The sequence below is a fragment of the Hemicordylus capensis genome, chromosome 1 (genome assembly GCF_027244095.1).
Source record: "Hemicordylus capensis ecotype Gifberg chromosome 1, rHemCap1.1.pri, whole genome shotgun sequence".
NCBI classification, from domain to species: Eukaryota; Metazoa; Chordata; class Lepidosauria; order Squamata; family Cordylidae; genus Hemicordylus; species Hemicordylus capensis.
Window position 1 is genome coordinate 79,450,536 of NC_069657.1, and position 15,455 is coordinate 79,465,990.

Consider the following 15,455-nt stretch of genomic DNA (forward strand, 5'->3'; position numbering starts at 1 on the left):
TTAAGAAAATTGTAACACACTATTTCTCTTTTGCCCATGGAACAGTCAAAATTTAGTTGTTTGACTATATCTGTTAATATATCTCAGAATGGCATTGCTTTGTGAAAGCATGCTTTTTCAGCTGGCAAGACCGCGGCCTTCCTGGAGGCAGAAACATGCTAGGAATGGTCTCCTATTATGGTTCTGATTGTGAGTTGTGGAGCCTCAAGGAGATTGCTTTGAATTTGTGGTTCTGGCTGAACTTGCTAAGCAGAGATGCATGAAGCATAGTTGGAGGCTCATTAAACAACTACAAAACATTTCCTTTGTTCTAAAGCCCAACAGAGATAAGTACTTGCTTCAACGACACAGAAGCTGTTTACACGCACAGCCTAGTCCAGACTAGGGCAGCCCAGCCTGGGCTAGGCTGAGTGTATGAAGTGCTGGGATCAAGCCCAATCCCAGCGTTGCCACCATACTGCCAGGTTAGATGGCTCCCCTCACCACCTGCCACTTCTGGCCATGAGCCGAGGGAGGGAGGAATGGCCATGCAGAGTGTGGTGGCCACTCTAACAAGGGCAACCACTATGCTTGTGCCTTGGGGCACCTTAGGATGTGGAAGGAGGGAAGTGTGGGTGCATGGTGGAGGGGAGGACAGCCCCTGCCTGTCTGCCACATGCACCACAAATCCCGCAGTGCATCCAGCCACGGCCTCAAGGTTATATGATAGACCTCACAATGTTGTAAGGCAGGATGCAATGAAGTCAACTGAATGGGAGAGCAAAGATCCTGACAGCAGTCTTGTTGCGTTAAAGAGGTCCCCCCCCCCCCACATACACACACAACTGTAGGGAATTATTTTTGCCCAGCTGGTAGAATAGCTTATGTCTTATTTCAAATTAAAAGGCTGAAACAATTTTTTTTAAGGTAAGCAAAGTTTACCTTAAGCAAAGAACAAGAAATCATGGGGGCTATATATTTTTCCCCACCCCTTTCTCTGTTTCCTTATAATGGTACACTGCTGACTTTCCTAAACTGTGGACTTCCCTCTCTCTGTAAAGCCACAGAATTTCAAGTCTGGGTATGTTCCTGAACATATCTGAATCTTTAAAAAAAGGTTAAGCAGACATTTTTTTGGTCAAGGTTAAGAAGGGAGTTATTTATTTAGAAAATACATGTATTGGTTGCATTCTCTCAAACAACAGAGCAACAAAACTGCTCAGGGGCTGGGTAAACTATATGGGAGAAGCACAGCAAAGGCTAATCTCTTGTACTGTATTTGCCACTGACCTTCTCTGGCCACTTTCTGTTTCAGTCACATCAAATTGAGAATTTCTGTTCTCAGTCTTCCAATTCCTTATCCCTAAACAGACCTAACCTGTAAAGTGCCTATATTCCCCTCTCCCTCTCAGCAGAGGTAAGAGCAGTTTGAAGAATGACATGATTTTGATCTGGCTCAGGACAAAGAAGCAGCTGAGGCAACTGAAGCAGAAGGAGCTACAGCTCCACTCAGTGGCGCTCTTACCCTTGGACTTTGGGGCCGAAGTCCAGGGCCTCCACACTCCCTGGGGACCCCCAAAACCTCTTTAGACTGTCCCGGGTGGTGTGGTTGCTGCTGGCCTGCACTGTGCCGGGCAGCCAAGTGTGATTACGACCTGTGCCAGGGGCTTTAGAGACGGGGGGAAGGGGGGAAACAAAAATGTGGGATGGGAATATGTTACGTTGCATGTTGAAATGTTACTGCTACTGCATATTTGCATAAATATACTCTACATGTTAAAAATACTTTGTCACGGTGTGTGTGTGTGTAGGGGGACGTTGCTTAACTTGCAGCGGAGGGGGGGGGGGCTCCAAAAGTCTTCAGGTCCAGTCTCCAAGTGCACCTCTGGCTCCAGTGACAGAACTTCTTCATTCTAGGAATGAGGGTGTGGAATGACAGGTGGAACCCCAAAAGGTACTTTAAAGCAACTTGACAATTTTTGATTAAACCATTAAAAAAAACCCTCCTTTACGCATTCCAAGCCCAAAGCCCTTCTTCAGAGGCAAAAGTTGCTGTATGATTATCTTTTTCAGAGACTATAAGGCTGTCCTCACAATCGCTGCTGCGGTAGGGAGGGCGGAAGGGGTGAAGGCAGAGTTTTACCTACCTCCCCCCACCCCAGGTGATCAGCTGGGAAATCTTTGGGGCACCGCCGTGCACCCACATGATATGTGCTGATTCATACAGTGTGGATTGCTGGAGGCTGGGACTCGTTTCCCCAGCCTCCAGGAATCCCTCAGTGCATTGCTCGATGAGTTCAGTGCATTGGGGGATTCCTCCGGGAGTTGGGTGCTCTAGGCATCCAGCTCTGTGTATGTTCGGTCTGCATGCATACACACAATCCTGGGGTTAAAAGTAAGGTTAGGCAAGGTGGCAGAATCGGGATCAGCCTCAATCCTGGTGCTACACATGAGCAATCTAACCCAAGCTGGGTTGCCCAGCCAAAGATCTGCCAGTCGATCGTCATGGTATTGCATGTACAATGGAATGGAACCCCAAAGCACCTTTTGGGGTTCCACCTGTTTTTTTCTCTTTAGTTCATTGGTGCTACGTTATTCCCCCTCCCACATTCTAGGTTGCAGTAGCTGTGTTTTGATTTAAAAGAGTATGCTTCATGAAACTTCATGAAATATATTGCTCCTGTTGTCTAAAATGGGCAACATGCGGTTTTCAGAAGCTGAGCTGTTAGCCAGTATGATGTAGCGCTTATTTAATTATTTGGAAACTTTTAGACCACTTTCTGATTCTTTTACGAAGCATCTGAAATGGTGCACAGGATAAAGCAACATGATAATTACAAGCCAGTTAGGACAATACAATCACAGATAGTAGCTAGAATACTGAGTATTCAAATGGGAAACTCTAGGACTAACTAAATGTTATATGCATATTTGGGAGAGGACAGTTTGGAGCAAAGTACTGGTGGGAATGATTACCCTTTCCCCCACACAACTTTTCTGCTTCAGATTGCTCCCCCTCCCAGCTGCTTTCCCCCACTCTGAAGATGAGGGGAGGAGGATCGTGACATCACATCTGTCAACCAAGCAGGGGGCATTTGCTGCAAAGCTGCAGAATTAGTTTCTCTTGAGCTCAGCCCTGGATACATGTGACCAGAAGACTGTGAATGCTGCTTTCACATATGCTTCTGTTACTCCATATTTGGCAATGCTGGCACCTAGCATATTATTGATGCTATATAAATATTAAACAGTAGCAATAGGAGGAGGAAAGACTTCAGAATTAATGTAAATATTAACCTATTGTCCGGTGTCACGGGGCTCAGATTGTTTCAGTGCTGCTATATCACGGGAATAGCTAGTGTAGGAGTGGGGCTGTGGGTGTTTCAAGGCTGCTGTCAGGAACCTCGGCTTAAACCCTCTTGAGGGCAGGAGTCAAGTGACTGTGGGAAACCAGCCACACACCACTTCCTGTTACAATGTGCACTTTTTCCACAGTATGCTTTGGTTCCTCAGTCTGAGAAACTTGGTGATCATTGAGGAAAGTGTCTTAACTGTACTCTGTGTTTCTGGACCACTCACATGACCATGTACCTACTAACCTTGCACCTTGCATCTTTTGCCTGCCTTATGAGCTTAGCAACAAGCCTGTCTTTTCAGCCACAGTTCCTGCAAACTCAACATCACACCGCAAAGGCCAAAGACACAAAGGATGTTCACATGACCGAAAACATCAGGGCTGGGGAAGACAAGAAACAACTTGCCTTCCCCCACACAATCAAGGGCTCATCTGAGCTCTGATCGGCACAGCTGATATGTCCAGAGCAGGGGTCTCAAGGAGGAAGTCCTCCAGTATTCCACAGTGCATTGTGTGGGCAGCAGCTCCTGGCTTCCTGGCCGCTCTATAGGTGTCACTCGATGGAGAGGGAGCCAGGCTTCTGGGAGCTGTTGCAAACAGCCCCGATCATGCACACAATTGGGGCTGTGAGGTAGGAAGGGGCTTTCCTCCTTTTAAATTAGAATAGGTTGTGCCATCAAGTCAGTGTCAACTCCTGGCAGCCACAGAGCCATGTGGTTTTCTTGGTAGAATACAGGAATGGTTTACCATCGCCTTCTCCTGCGCAGTATGCCTTTCAGCATCTTCCTATATCGCTGCTGGCCCATATTGGAGTTTCCCATAATCTGGGAAACACACTAGCAGGGATTTGAACCAACAGCCTCCTGCTCTCTAGGCAGGTTGTTTCCCCGCTGTGCCCTTTTACCTTGGTTAAAACCAAGGTAAAGCTATGGGGTAGCCCTGCTCTGGAGTAGCTGGGAAGGAGTGGGTCCTGAGGCTCCACATGAGCCTCTCTGCCCTGGTTTTCCCGCTCCTAACTAGCTTTGGCCAGTCATGTGAATGACCTTACTGTGTCCAACATATATTTGAACAGCCAGAGATAGATTTATTCAAAAATTAGCAAAAACTATGTGTTTTTAATCACAGATGACCCTTCATCAGAAACATTGTGTGTCTCTAAAAGTCAAGATGTTGGATCAAAAGAGTAAGCCATGTGTGTTATGCTGACGTATATCTAAGCTAGCTTTTAGCTTTGTTTCCAAGATAGGCCAGGGGTGATGGGGTCCAGGGAGAGAAGCTATACTTACTCTTCTCAAGTTTCAGATGATGACGAGTATGCCAACAAGGAGTGAAACTGATCAAGTCTTTTTTTAAAAAATACAGACAAAAGCCCTTCTGTTGTTTTAGGAAAGTAGCTATAATCAAATAATTTTAAAGGCATTGGCTGACATCCAGTCTAGCTTTGTGCTGGTACAATAGTGCTGAGTTCAATAGTGCTGAACACTAACACTGGGCTGTCATATGAGGAGGTTTAGGGATTGTGAGACCATCAGGACATATTTTTGGGAGACATAATGGCTGGTTTCGGACATAACGGGGAAGGCAGAGCAACCTGGAGGCAGAGCAGCCAGAGGTCCCCAAACCTTAACATCTGAATGTGGGGAACTGCAGTTCAGACCCTTACTCAACCCCAAGGTTCGCTCACCAAACTCCAATTTGAACTGTTAGTTCGCTGCTTGGGCCTCCAGTTTGTGGTTATGTCTGAATTCACTAATGGAGGCCTCCATTATGTCTGAATTCACTAATGGAGGCAACCTTCCCTGGGACTGGAGTTGAAGGAAGGAAGCTCCTTCCTTTCTCTCCATCTTGATTGGCTGCCACAGCTGTCCACCAATCGAAGGAGGAAGCCCAGCAGCCAGTTTGCCCTGATTTAGGAAATATTTCGGAAAAGATACTCATGTGGCGGGGGTGGGGAGCAGAACCGCTGGTTCATTGGAGCCTTGATTTTGTGTTATGTCCGAATTTAGCCTATGTGTTTCAGAGAGATCACCAACATTACTCCATGCTTGCTCATGCAATGGCACAGCGTTGGTCTGGAGCTCAGCACTGCTGCACCAGCACATTGCTACTCTGAATATGAGCCATTATTTATTATTACATTTTAATCCCCTGGTGAGAAAGAAGGTGGCTGGCCAAGGGTGGCGAAGCAGGGATTATAACCCTCATCCTGGTTTGATGGCCCAAGATGTATAGTTCCTGGAGAACTCCTCACAGCTTCCAAGAATCTCAGGAAACACAGGTGTTTTTATTCCTCTCTTTTTTGCTGGGGGGGGGGCTCTTCCTGTTTCTGATTAGTGTTTATGAAGGCAGTGAATCGGGCATCCTTCAACAGACATTTCCTCTTTGAAAAGATTAATTTATGGAATTCTCCCATCCCATGCACTCCTTCCTCTAGGAAGCATGGCAACATTAACTGGTTTCCTTGCTGCTTACTGGCTGTTGATTTCAGATAGCCATGATTTAATATGTTAGAGGAAAAGCCAGGATGACCATTGCCTAATGGAGTAGTGGTGTTATTTATTTAGTGGTAGTATGTATGTATGTATGTATGGATGGATGGATGGATGGATGGATGGATTTGATTTTCACATTTACATCCCGCTCTTCCTCAAGGAGCCCAGAGCGGTATACATGGTTATGTTTATCCCCTCAGCAAACCTGTGAGGTAGGTAAGGCTGAGAGATAAGTGACTGGCCCAGTGAGCTTTCATGGCTGAACGGGGATTTGAACTCGGTTTTCCCAAGCCCTAGTCCAGCTCTCTAACTACTACATGACACCGGCACTTGTTATGTTACAGTGGGGCTGTTCTCACAAGCAGCCAAGACTGGTCTGGGACAGCCAACCAGCTCCTGGTGGCCTCTCAGCAGCAAACTGACCTAGGCAGCCTTCCACTTAAACGAGGTTAAAGGGAGCAAGCACTCCCTTAGCTGCATTTATTTAACCATGTGTCAGCACCGGCTACTTTCAGCTGGTGCTAACACTCTAATATGTGCCTGCCCTTCGCTGGGGGGATTCCCACAATGCACCACACACCTGGATGGTGCATTATGAGATTTCTGGGGGCCAGTACGACACGTTCTGGCCCCCATGCCTCCACACTTCCTGGAGCAGCAGCAGACCATCTGGGCGCACAATGTGTGCACCCAGACAATCCTTGGCAATCATCTGCAGGGAAGGTGGACTTTTGCAGCCTTCCCCACCTCCCACTCGCCGCCCCACCCAGTCATCATCGTTGTTGTTGTTGTTGTTGTTTTATTTTACACAGACAGGTGTTATTGACTGGTTTGTTTTATCCAGACATCGAGTCCTTCCCAAGGACCTAGGATGCCAGAATTTTATTGTCAATGTTGTTGCTGTTGTTATAGGTATCGTCGCAGAATATAGGCTGTTCCCAGTAAAGCTGCTTTTTGTAATTGGCTGGTGGTGATTTCTGTGGCCCCTATGGTGTTGAGGTGCTCTTCAAGGTCTTTTGGAACTGCACCCAGGGCACCAATGACCACTGGGATTACTTTGGTCTTTTTCTGCCACAGCCTTTCAATTTCAATTTGTAGATCTTTGTATTTGGTGATTTTTTCTATTTCTTTTTCTTCTATTCTGGAATCCCCTAGTATTGCTATGTTGATTATTTTGACTTGTTTTTCTTTCTTCTCGACTACAGTTATATCTGGCGTATTGTGTGGCAGATGTTTGTCTGTTTGTAGTAGGAAGTCCCATAATATTTTTACATCTTCATTTTCTTCAACTTTTTCAATTTTATGGTCCCACCAATTCTTGGCTACAGGTAGCTTGAATTTTTTGCAGATGTTCCAGTGTATCATCCCTGCTACCTTGTCATGCCTTTGTTTGTAGTCAGTCTGTGTGATCTTTTTACAACAGCTGATTAGGTGGTCCAGGGTTTCATCTGCTTCTTTACAAAGGCGGCACTTGCTGTTTGTGGTTGATTTTTTGACTTTTGCTCTTATTGCATTTGTTCTTAGTGCCTGTTCTTGTGCAGCCAGTATTAAACCCTCTGTTTCTTTCTTCAAGTTGCCATTCTTAAGCCATTGCCAGGTCTTGGTGATGTCTGATTTTCCACTTATATTGTGCAAATATCGACCATGCAGTGGCTTATTTCTCCATTTTTCTGCTCGGTTCTTGACTTGCTCTTTCTTATAGGCCTGCTTTGTTTCATTTGGTGTTGAATAGTTTCACATTATTGACCAGTTGAAGTGCATCTTCTTCACTGTCCTTGATATATTCTTCAAGGCCTCTTTTCTCCTCCTCTACTGTTTGATGGACTTGCAGCATTCCTCTTCCACCTGAGCTGCGAGGGAGGTATAGCCTATCAACATCACTGCGGGGGTGCAGAGCATGATTGATGGTCATGATTTTCCTGGTCTTACGATCTAGCGTCTCTAGCTCTGCCTGGGTCCAGTCTATTATTCCTGCAGTGTATCTGATAACAGATATAGCCCAGGTGTTTATGGCTTGTATGGTGTTCCTGCCATTGAGTTTGGACTTGAGGATTTTTCTAACTCTCCTGATGTATTCACTTCCAATTTTTCTTTTAACTTCAGTGTGTGCGATGTTATCAGCCTGGAAAATGCCCAGGTATTTGTAATGTTCTTTCTCTTCCAGGTTCTTGATCTTGCTTCCATTGGGCAGTTCTATTCCTTCTGTTTTTGTTATTTTCCCTCTGTTCATTATTAATGCAGCACACTTGTCTAGTCCAAACTCCATTGCTATATCGCTACTGAATATACAGACAGTCTTTAGCAGTGATTCGATTTCTGACTGGGACTTTCCATACAACTTCAGATCGTCCATGTACAGCAGATGGTTGATTTTACTTGATTTTTTAGATGTTTGGTATCCGAGGCCTGTTTTGTTGAGTATTTGTGAAAGTGGGGTCATGGCGATTACAAACAACAGAGGGGATAGTGAGTCCCCTTGGAAAATACCTCTTCTAATGCTAACCTGTCAAAGTGTCTCACCATTGATTTTTAACTGTGTACTCCACATGCTCATTGCTTTTTTAAATAAATATCTGAATGTTTTTGCTGACACCAGTTGTTTCTAAACATTTTAGTATCCATGTGTGAGCCAATGAGTCGAAGGCTTTCTTGTAGTCAATCCATGCAACACTTAGATTTGTTTTTCTTCTCTTGCAATTTTCTAAAATCATTTTGTCAATCAGCAGCTGGTCTTTTGTGCCTCTGGTGTTCGGGCAATTTCCTTTCTGTTCAACTGGAAGCTGCTTATTAGTTAATAAGTGTTGCATTACTTCATCTGCTATTATTCCAGTTAATAATTTGAACATGGTTGGCAGGCAGGTTATCGGTCTATAATTACTTGGAACTGCACCTTTTGCTGGGTCTTTCATTATGAGATGAGTTTTCCCAGTTGTTAGCCATTGTTCAATATCACCTCCTTGCAAAATGTGATTGAACTGTTTTGATAGTTGTTTATGAAGGCTTGTTAGGTGTTTAAGCCAAAAGCCATGCAGTTCATCGTCACCTGGAGCAGTCCAATTTTTAATTTTCTTTGCTCTTTCACTTATTAATTCTGGTGTTATTATTAGATCTTGCATTTGTTGGTTACATTTTTTGACCTCTTTCATTCACCCTGCTTTTTTATTATAATCTATTGGATTGTCCCATAATTTCCCCCAGAATTGCACTGTTTCTTCTTTATTTGGTGTTTCTATGTTTCTTGCAGTTTCTCCTTCTATGCTTTGGTAGAAACGTCTCTGATTTGACTAGAATTGGAGATTCTGCCTGTGTTGTGTAGTTCTGGCTTCATATCTGCTAATCTTCTTTGACACTGCTTTTATTTGCTGCTTTATTATTTCCAGGACTTCTCTAATTTTCCTTGAATCTAGGTGGTATTTTTGGATCAGATACTGTTTGGTGTTTTCATTCTTCAGCTTCTTGTCTTTCATATCTTTCAATTTACTAGCATCTGATCTAAGCCTGGAGATTTTATTTTCCAATCTAATCTTCCATTTAGGTAATGTACTACTTTTTTATTTTACAGGTCCACTGATCTTATATCCGAGCTCTTGTGTTGTTATTGTTGCTGCACTGTACATTAGTTGGTTTGTTTCTTGCAAATTATTGGTTGTTATTTCTGCAAGTGCAGCACTGACATCTTTTAATGCCTGAGCAAGTTGTTTTTTGGCAACTGTTTTAAGAGCTGGAAATCGAACCCTGGTGGTTGTTTGGTTCATGTGCTCAGTTATTTTTTGCTTTAGTTCTTGTTGCTTTTCTGTTAAACGGCATTCGGGTTTTTGAGGTGAAGGCAAAGGGGAGGTTGCCTGGTTTTGATTTTGAAACAGTTCAGCAACGGTGGTATCCTCTATTTCCAACACCTCCTCCATCTGCGCCTGAGTTGGTGGTAATTCTTCTTCCATATCTTGAGCCTGTGTTGCTCTTTGCAGTTCTTCCAGCTCAACTCCTGTGAATACTTTATTTCTTATTATGAATCTTCTCTGGTCTGCTAGCCTTTGTTCTGTTATTTCTGTATCTGGATGCTTCTCTTTCCAAATTTGGTACATTCTTTTTAAATAACCTCTTCTAGTTGGACTAGACTTGTAATAGCAGATCATTATTTCCTTGTTGGCAGTTTTCGTATTTTCCCCCCGGTTATTATTCGGTGGTGGTTGTTGTTGTTGTTGTTATTTATTCGATTTCTATACCACCCTTCCAAAAATGGCTCAGGGCAGTTTACACAGAGAAATAACAAACAAATAAGATGGAACCCTGTCCTCAAAGGGCTCACAATCTAAAAAGAAACATAAGATCGACACCAGCAACAGTCACTGGAGGTACTGTGCTGGGGTTGGATAGGGCCAGTTACTCTCCCCCTGCTAACAGAAGAGAATCACCACATTAAAAAGTGCCTCTTTGCCAAGTTAGCAGGGGTTGCTAACTGACTGTGGCTCACTGGCTGTGGCTGAACTTCAATGTCCATCACCATATCATAAGGACTACCTCATGACAACCTCAATAGGGTTTGATGTTTGTTACGGTTATATTGTAGTTATGTTTTGTTGTTGTTGTTGTTGTTGTTACAGTTTTGTTCCAGTAGGGTTCCAGTAAGGTTCTGGGTATCCTCAGTTTATAGAATTTGCTGCCAGAAGATGTGGTGGTGATGGCCACTACCTTCAGTGGTTTTTAAAAGGGATTAGACAAATGCATGGAGGACAAGACTATCAATGGCTATAAGTCATGATGGCTATTTGCGCCATCCAGGTTAGAACACAAGAACAGCCCTGCTGGATCAGGCCCAAGGCCCATCTAGTCCACTATCCTGTTTCACACAGTGGCCCACCAGATGCCACTGGAAGCCTACAGGCAGGAGTTGAGGACATGCCCTCTCTCCTGCTGTTACTCCCCTGCAACTGGTACTCAGAGGCATCCTGCCTTTGAGGCTGGAGGTGGCCCACAGCCCTCGGACTAGTAGCCGTTGATAGACCTCTCCTCCATTAAGTTATCCAAACCCTTCTTAAAGCCATCCAGGTTGTTGGCTGTCACCACATCTTGTGGCAGAGAATTCCACAAGTGGATTATGCGTTGTGTGAAAAAGTACTTGTTTGTTGGTCCTAGATTTCCTGGCAATCAATGGGAAACCATGAACCATGGGATGACCCCTGATTCTAGTGTTATGTGAGAGGGAGAAGAATTTCTCTCTCTCCACTTTCTCCACATCATGCATGCATGATTTTATAGACCTCTATCACGTCTCCTTGCAGTCGTCTTTTTTCTAAACTAAAACCCCCCAGGTGTTGTAGTCTTGCCTGGGGCTTTTTAGTTTAGACTGTGGGGAGACATGATAGAGGTCTATAAAATCAGAGGCAGTGATGCCTCTGAATACCAGTTGCAAAGGAGCAGTGATGGGAGAGGGGTTTATTTGCTTATTTGGCCCACTTCTGGACTTCCCAGAGGCATTTATTTGGCCACTGTGAGAAACTGGATGCTGAGCTAGAATTCCTTGGTTTGATCCAGTAGCTCTTATGTTCTTAAGGAAGGGGGCTATACTTCCATGTGGTTGTCAGAACCTAAGGGGTATACTCGTGGGTCAAATGGGCTGTAACCCAAAATTTGGCTTAAAATAAGCCAAATTGCTTCCATCAAGAGAAAACAACTGCCAAAGCATTACTGTGTGTGTGTGTGTGTGTGTGTGTGTGTGTGTGTGTGTGTGTGTGTGTGCTGCACATAGAATGTGGCACAGAATGTAGTTCGCTACTTAAGCTCTGGTTCGGTTACCAGAACCTACTGGTTCTGAAACTTTTATTTCTGCTTCAATTCATTTTTGTAAAATTTTGTCTCATTATCTGAATGATAATACTAAGGAGCATAGTTACAAGAGAATAATGCACAAATGGAATTTACAGAGTTAAGCAGAAGGGTCTCTCAGCCACATACACAATAGCAGTCAACTCCTTTGAACAGAATAGCCCTTCCAGTCCTGCATGGTCCAGTGAGGGAAATAGAAAGGAAGTTTTCAAGTCTCCGGACCGGAGAGGAGACGGTATCTGCCACTGAATGTAAGAGAGCTGCATTGTGATTCTGCTTATGTAAGTGTGGGAGAAGCCAGTGCACCCATGTGTAAAGAGCAATGACTCCTGCCCTTTCTAACAGATGGCAACATGATATAGATGACCAGACAATCTCTGTGTTTAAAATGAAGCAGAATGTGAGCATGTGCTCTTGCCTAGCTGCATTATATTTGATGTTATTGACCATGGCCAATTTAATAGTCAAATTGTATCAATTTGAACACTTTGTCTTAGAAACCACAAGGGCTAATGGAGTTGGCTTCAACTGTTCATCATTTGGATGATATTAAAGAAACCTTCTGCTTCACAATTGGCATGTTTCTTGCCCATCTAGCAAATGCCTTAAAATGGTCCTTTTTTGGTATCGCACACCACTGATGTGGCATTGGTCTGGCACCTGCCAGCATACTCAAGTATCATTATGGAACTGCAAGGTGATTGTCGGCAATTGATAGATGAAAACATTCATTGTACCATTCAGTGGGTTTTATACATCAGATAATTTTGCAAATATGTGAGTAAATTTCAACAAGCTTCAATCATACTACTTAGGTAGCTTCCTGAGTAGTTTTGATATAAAGTTGCTTTTGTGTTGTCTCTATTAACGTCACTTGAAGTAAATGGGACAAAATGATAATGGACAGATGTGGATGGTCATACTACAAAAATAGCACACACTTTGACTTTGCAGTGCTTTTTGTCTTATGGCTGGTACCATCTATGCTTTCAGTGTCACCTCTATCTGTAAATATGGACATAAACAATTTTTCATCATGACACCACAAACCTTTCTGCATAAATCTCTGAAAAGACTATAGATTGCCCCAAATCTCACACTGATCAAGGAAGTGAGATCAAAACAACGTGTGCATGTTCTGCCCTCCTCTCCAATTTTTAATCCTAACTTGGCTTTTCTTGTTTATGATCATACTGGGGTGAAAACATCATCCTGATGGAACATGGTTTGGTTGCAGAATTTTTCTGTAGATATATAACCTGCTTCTTGTCAGTCTTGCAGCAAATGTGTTTTCCTGTTTCTGAGGGGAAAGCCTAGGTTTCGTTTACATGGCTTTATTTAAGATGTTGTCTTATGTTAATCTCTCTAATTTTTAGGCCATTCATCTTTCTAAGAGCCAATTAATGTGTAACTAATTTAAATGCTTCACTTTCACTTAATGGTACTTTTCCTTCTTTAAAAACCACATAGGGTGAGATAGACTTGTACCTGTATACACTGCCAAGATTGAAACGATCCACTCTGAACTCACTTCCTCTCTCTCCTGCCCTTTTCTGGCTCTCCCTCATGCTTTATTCCTTTCCTCTTTCTCTTCTGCCTCACTTGATGAGTTGCTCTCATTTAATCCTCCACATACTGCCATTATTAATCTCTCTGGCCATTATTCCTCCTCTTCACCACCACATCGTCAACGTCTCTCCTTTGGCTCCTTTCCTACTTCACTGAAACATGCCACTTATTCCTGTTCTCAAAAAACCACACCTTGATCTCCTTCCTCTCTAACAACTGCCCAGACTCACTTCTGCCCTTTGCCTTCAAACTGCGGGAGCAGGCTGCTAATTCTTGCCTGCGTGGCTTTCTCTCTTCCAACTCTGCTCTGGATCCTCTCCAGTCTGGCTTCAGCCCCCTGCACTTCACAGAAACTGCCCTCTCAAAAACCACCCACGATTACTGCCAAATGGAAAGGTCTCTATTCTGTCCTACTCCTTCCTGACTTCTTTGTGCATTCAGCTCAGTGGCTCACTCTCTCTTGCCTCACTCCCTTTATTCCCTGGGTCTCCATGATTCTGTCCTCAGAGGGTTTTCTTCCTACCTCTCTCATCATTTTTTCAGTGTTTACACAGGGGAAAGCTCTTTCTCTGCTCCCCATTGGGGACCTTCTTTTTCCATTGTGGATCCCATTGTGGATCTTCTTTTTGACTCCCTGATGTTTTCAATCTACAATTTTCCTAAGGTTATTTCCTCAGATTCCATGGCTTTTAGGCACAGTGGGGAAATGCTTGACTAACAAGCAGAAGGTTGCCAGTTCGAATCCCTGCTGGTACTATATCGAGCAGCAGTGATATAGGAAGCTGCTAAAAGGTATCATCTCATACTGCGTGGGAGGAGGCAGTGGTAAACCCCTCCTGTATTCTACCAAAGAAAACCACAGGGCTTTGTGGGCGCCAGGAGTCGAAATCGACTTGACGGCACACTTTACTTTACTTTAAGGCTGATAATATATTAATGTTCCAAAGATCTCCTGTTCCCTAAAATGACTCTGTCCTTTCCCCCTTGCAGCCCCTTGTGCCTGGAACACCCACCCAGATCACCCAAGTGATGCCTCTTCTTGTTTCTTTCAAATCCCTCCTCAAAACCTGCCTTTTCCATGACACCTTTGTCATCACCCTATCATTCCCACTTCCCATTGCGACTACACCTCAATAAGTGTGTGCATGAAATAATTGTATACTAGCTGACCCTGCACAGAGCATCTGTGCGCTCTTTGGGACCAGCGGTTACCTCTTCCCCCCGCCCTTCTGCCCCAGTCTGCGCTTCCAGGCCCAACCGCCTCTCCTCCCCACCACCACTTCTGCCCCCCCTTTCTTTCCCCCCTCCTGGGCCTTGCCTCCGTGTCCAGGCTGGGCCCGCAGCCACCTCTGGCCTCCACAGCCAGGCCCGCCGCGGCGGCAGCAGCCAATCCTCCTGGGTGCGCCTCAGCCAAGCAGGCACGTCTGTCGCCCAGCCAATCAGCTGGGCTGCCAGGACGCACAATCGAAGGCACACCCAGGAGAAATATATATATATAGATAGATTCTCCCCTGTTTAAATTGTGTCCGTTCTCCTTCCTCTTGTCTCTTTTGTGCCAATTTCTAGATTTTGAGCCCCTTGGGGCAGATACCCATTCCTTTACGTGTTGTAAAGCACCATGTACATGGATGGTGCAGTAAGACTACCAATGATAATTAAACCTGAAGAAGATCAACACGTGTTGCCTCTGCTGAAGCATTGTGATGGCAAAGCTATGCTTGTTGGAGATCGCTCTGCCTTTCAGCCACTTAAAGGCATAGGAGACTTTTTTGACCAGAATTTGGCACCCCTAGTTTAAATGAGCTCTTGTGTCATGCTGGAAGAATGAGTGAGTTCTGCCTTGGGCACTAACCTGTTGGAACAGCCAGTGGCTGGCATCCTAAGAGTGCATGCATTAGGAGGCTCTGTGGGGATGCAGTGGGGCCCACACACAGCTCTTCCAGTCCTTCTCTGCATGCCCTGTTGTACCAGAGTTCAACCTCCCAGCTCTGCTTGTGCTCCAGAAGCGACATGTTTTTCTCTCTTACTTCTGGTACATGGGTAGAGCTGGCTAGTTCTGGTGCAACAGTGTGCTTGGAGGAAGACTGGGAGAATTGTGCATAGGCCCCTGTCGTGTCCCTACAGAGCCTCTTAACACACCTGCTTTGTTATTTAGGATGTCAGCCAAGGTTTAATGCAGAAGTCCTTCTCTGACCATATAATTGCATGAGAACCTATGATGTATAATCAAGCTGAGT

At 44.4% G+C, this 15,455-nt stretch overlaps 1 protein-coding gene across 6 annotated transcripts in view; it reads left to right on the forward strand.

Moving 5' to 3' along the window:
- ACTN1 (actinin alpha 1) overlaps window positions 1-15,455 on the forward strand; it is a 147,568-nt gene that overhangs the window by 70,291 nt on the left and 61,822 nt on the right. The window lies entirely within an intron of this gene.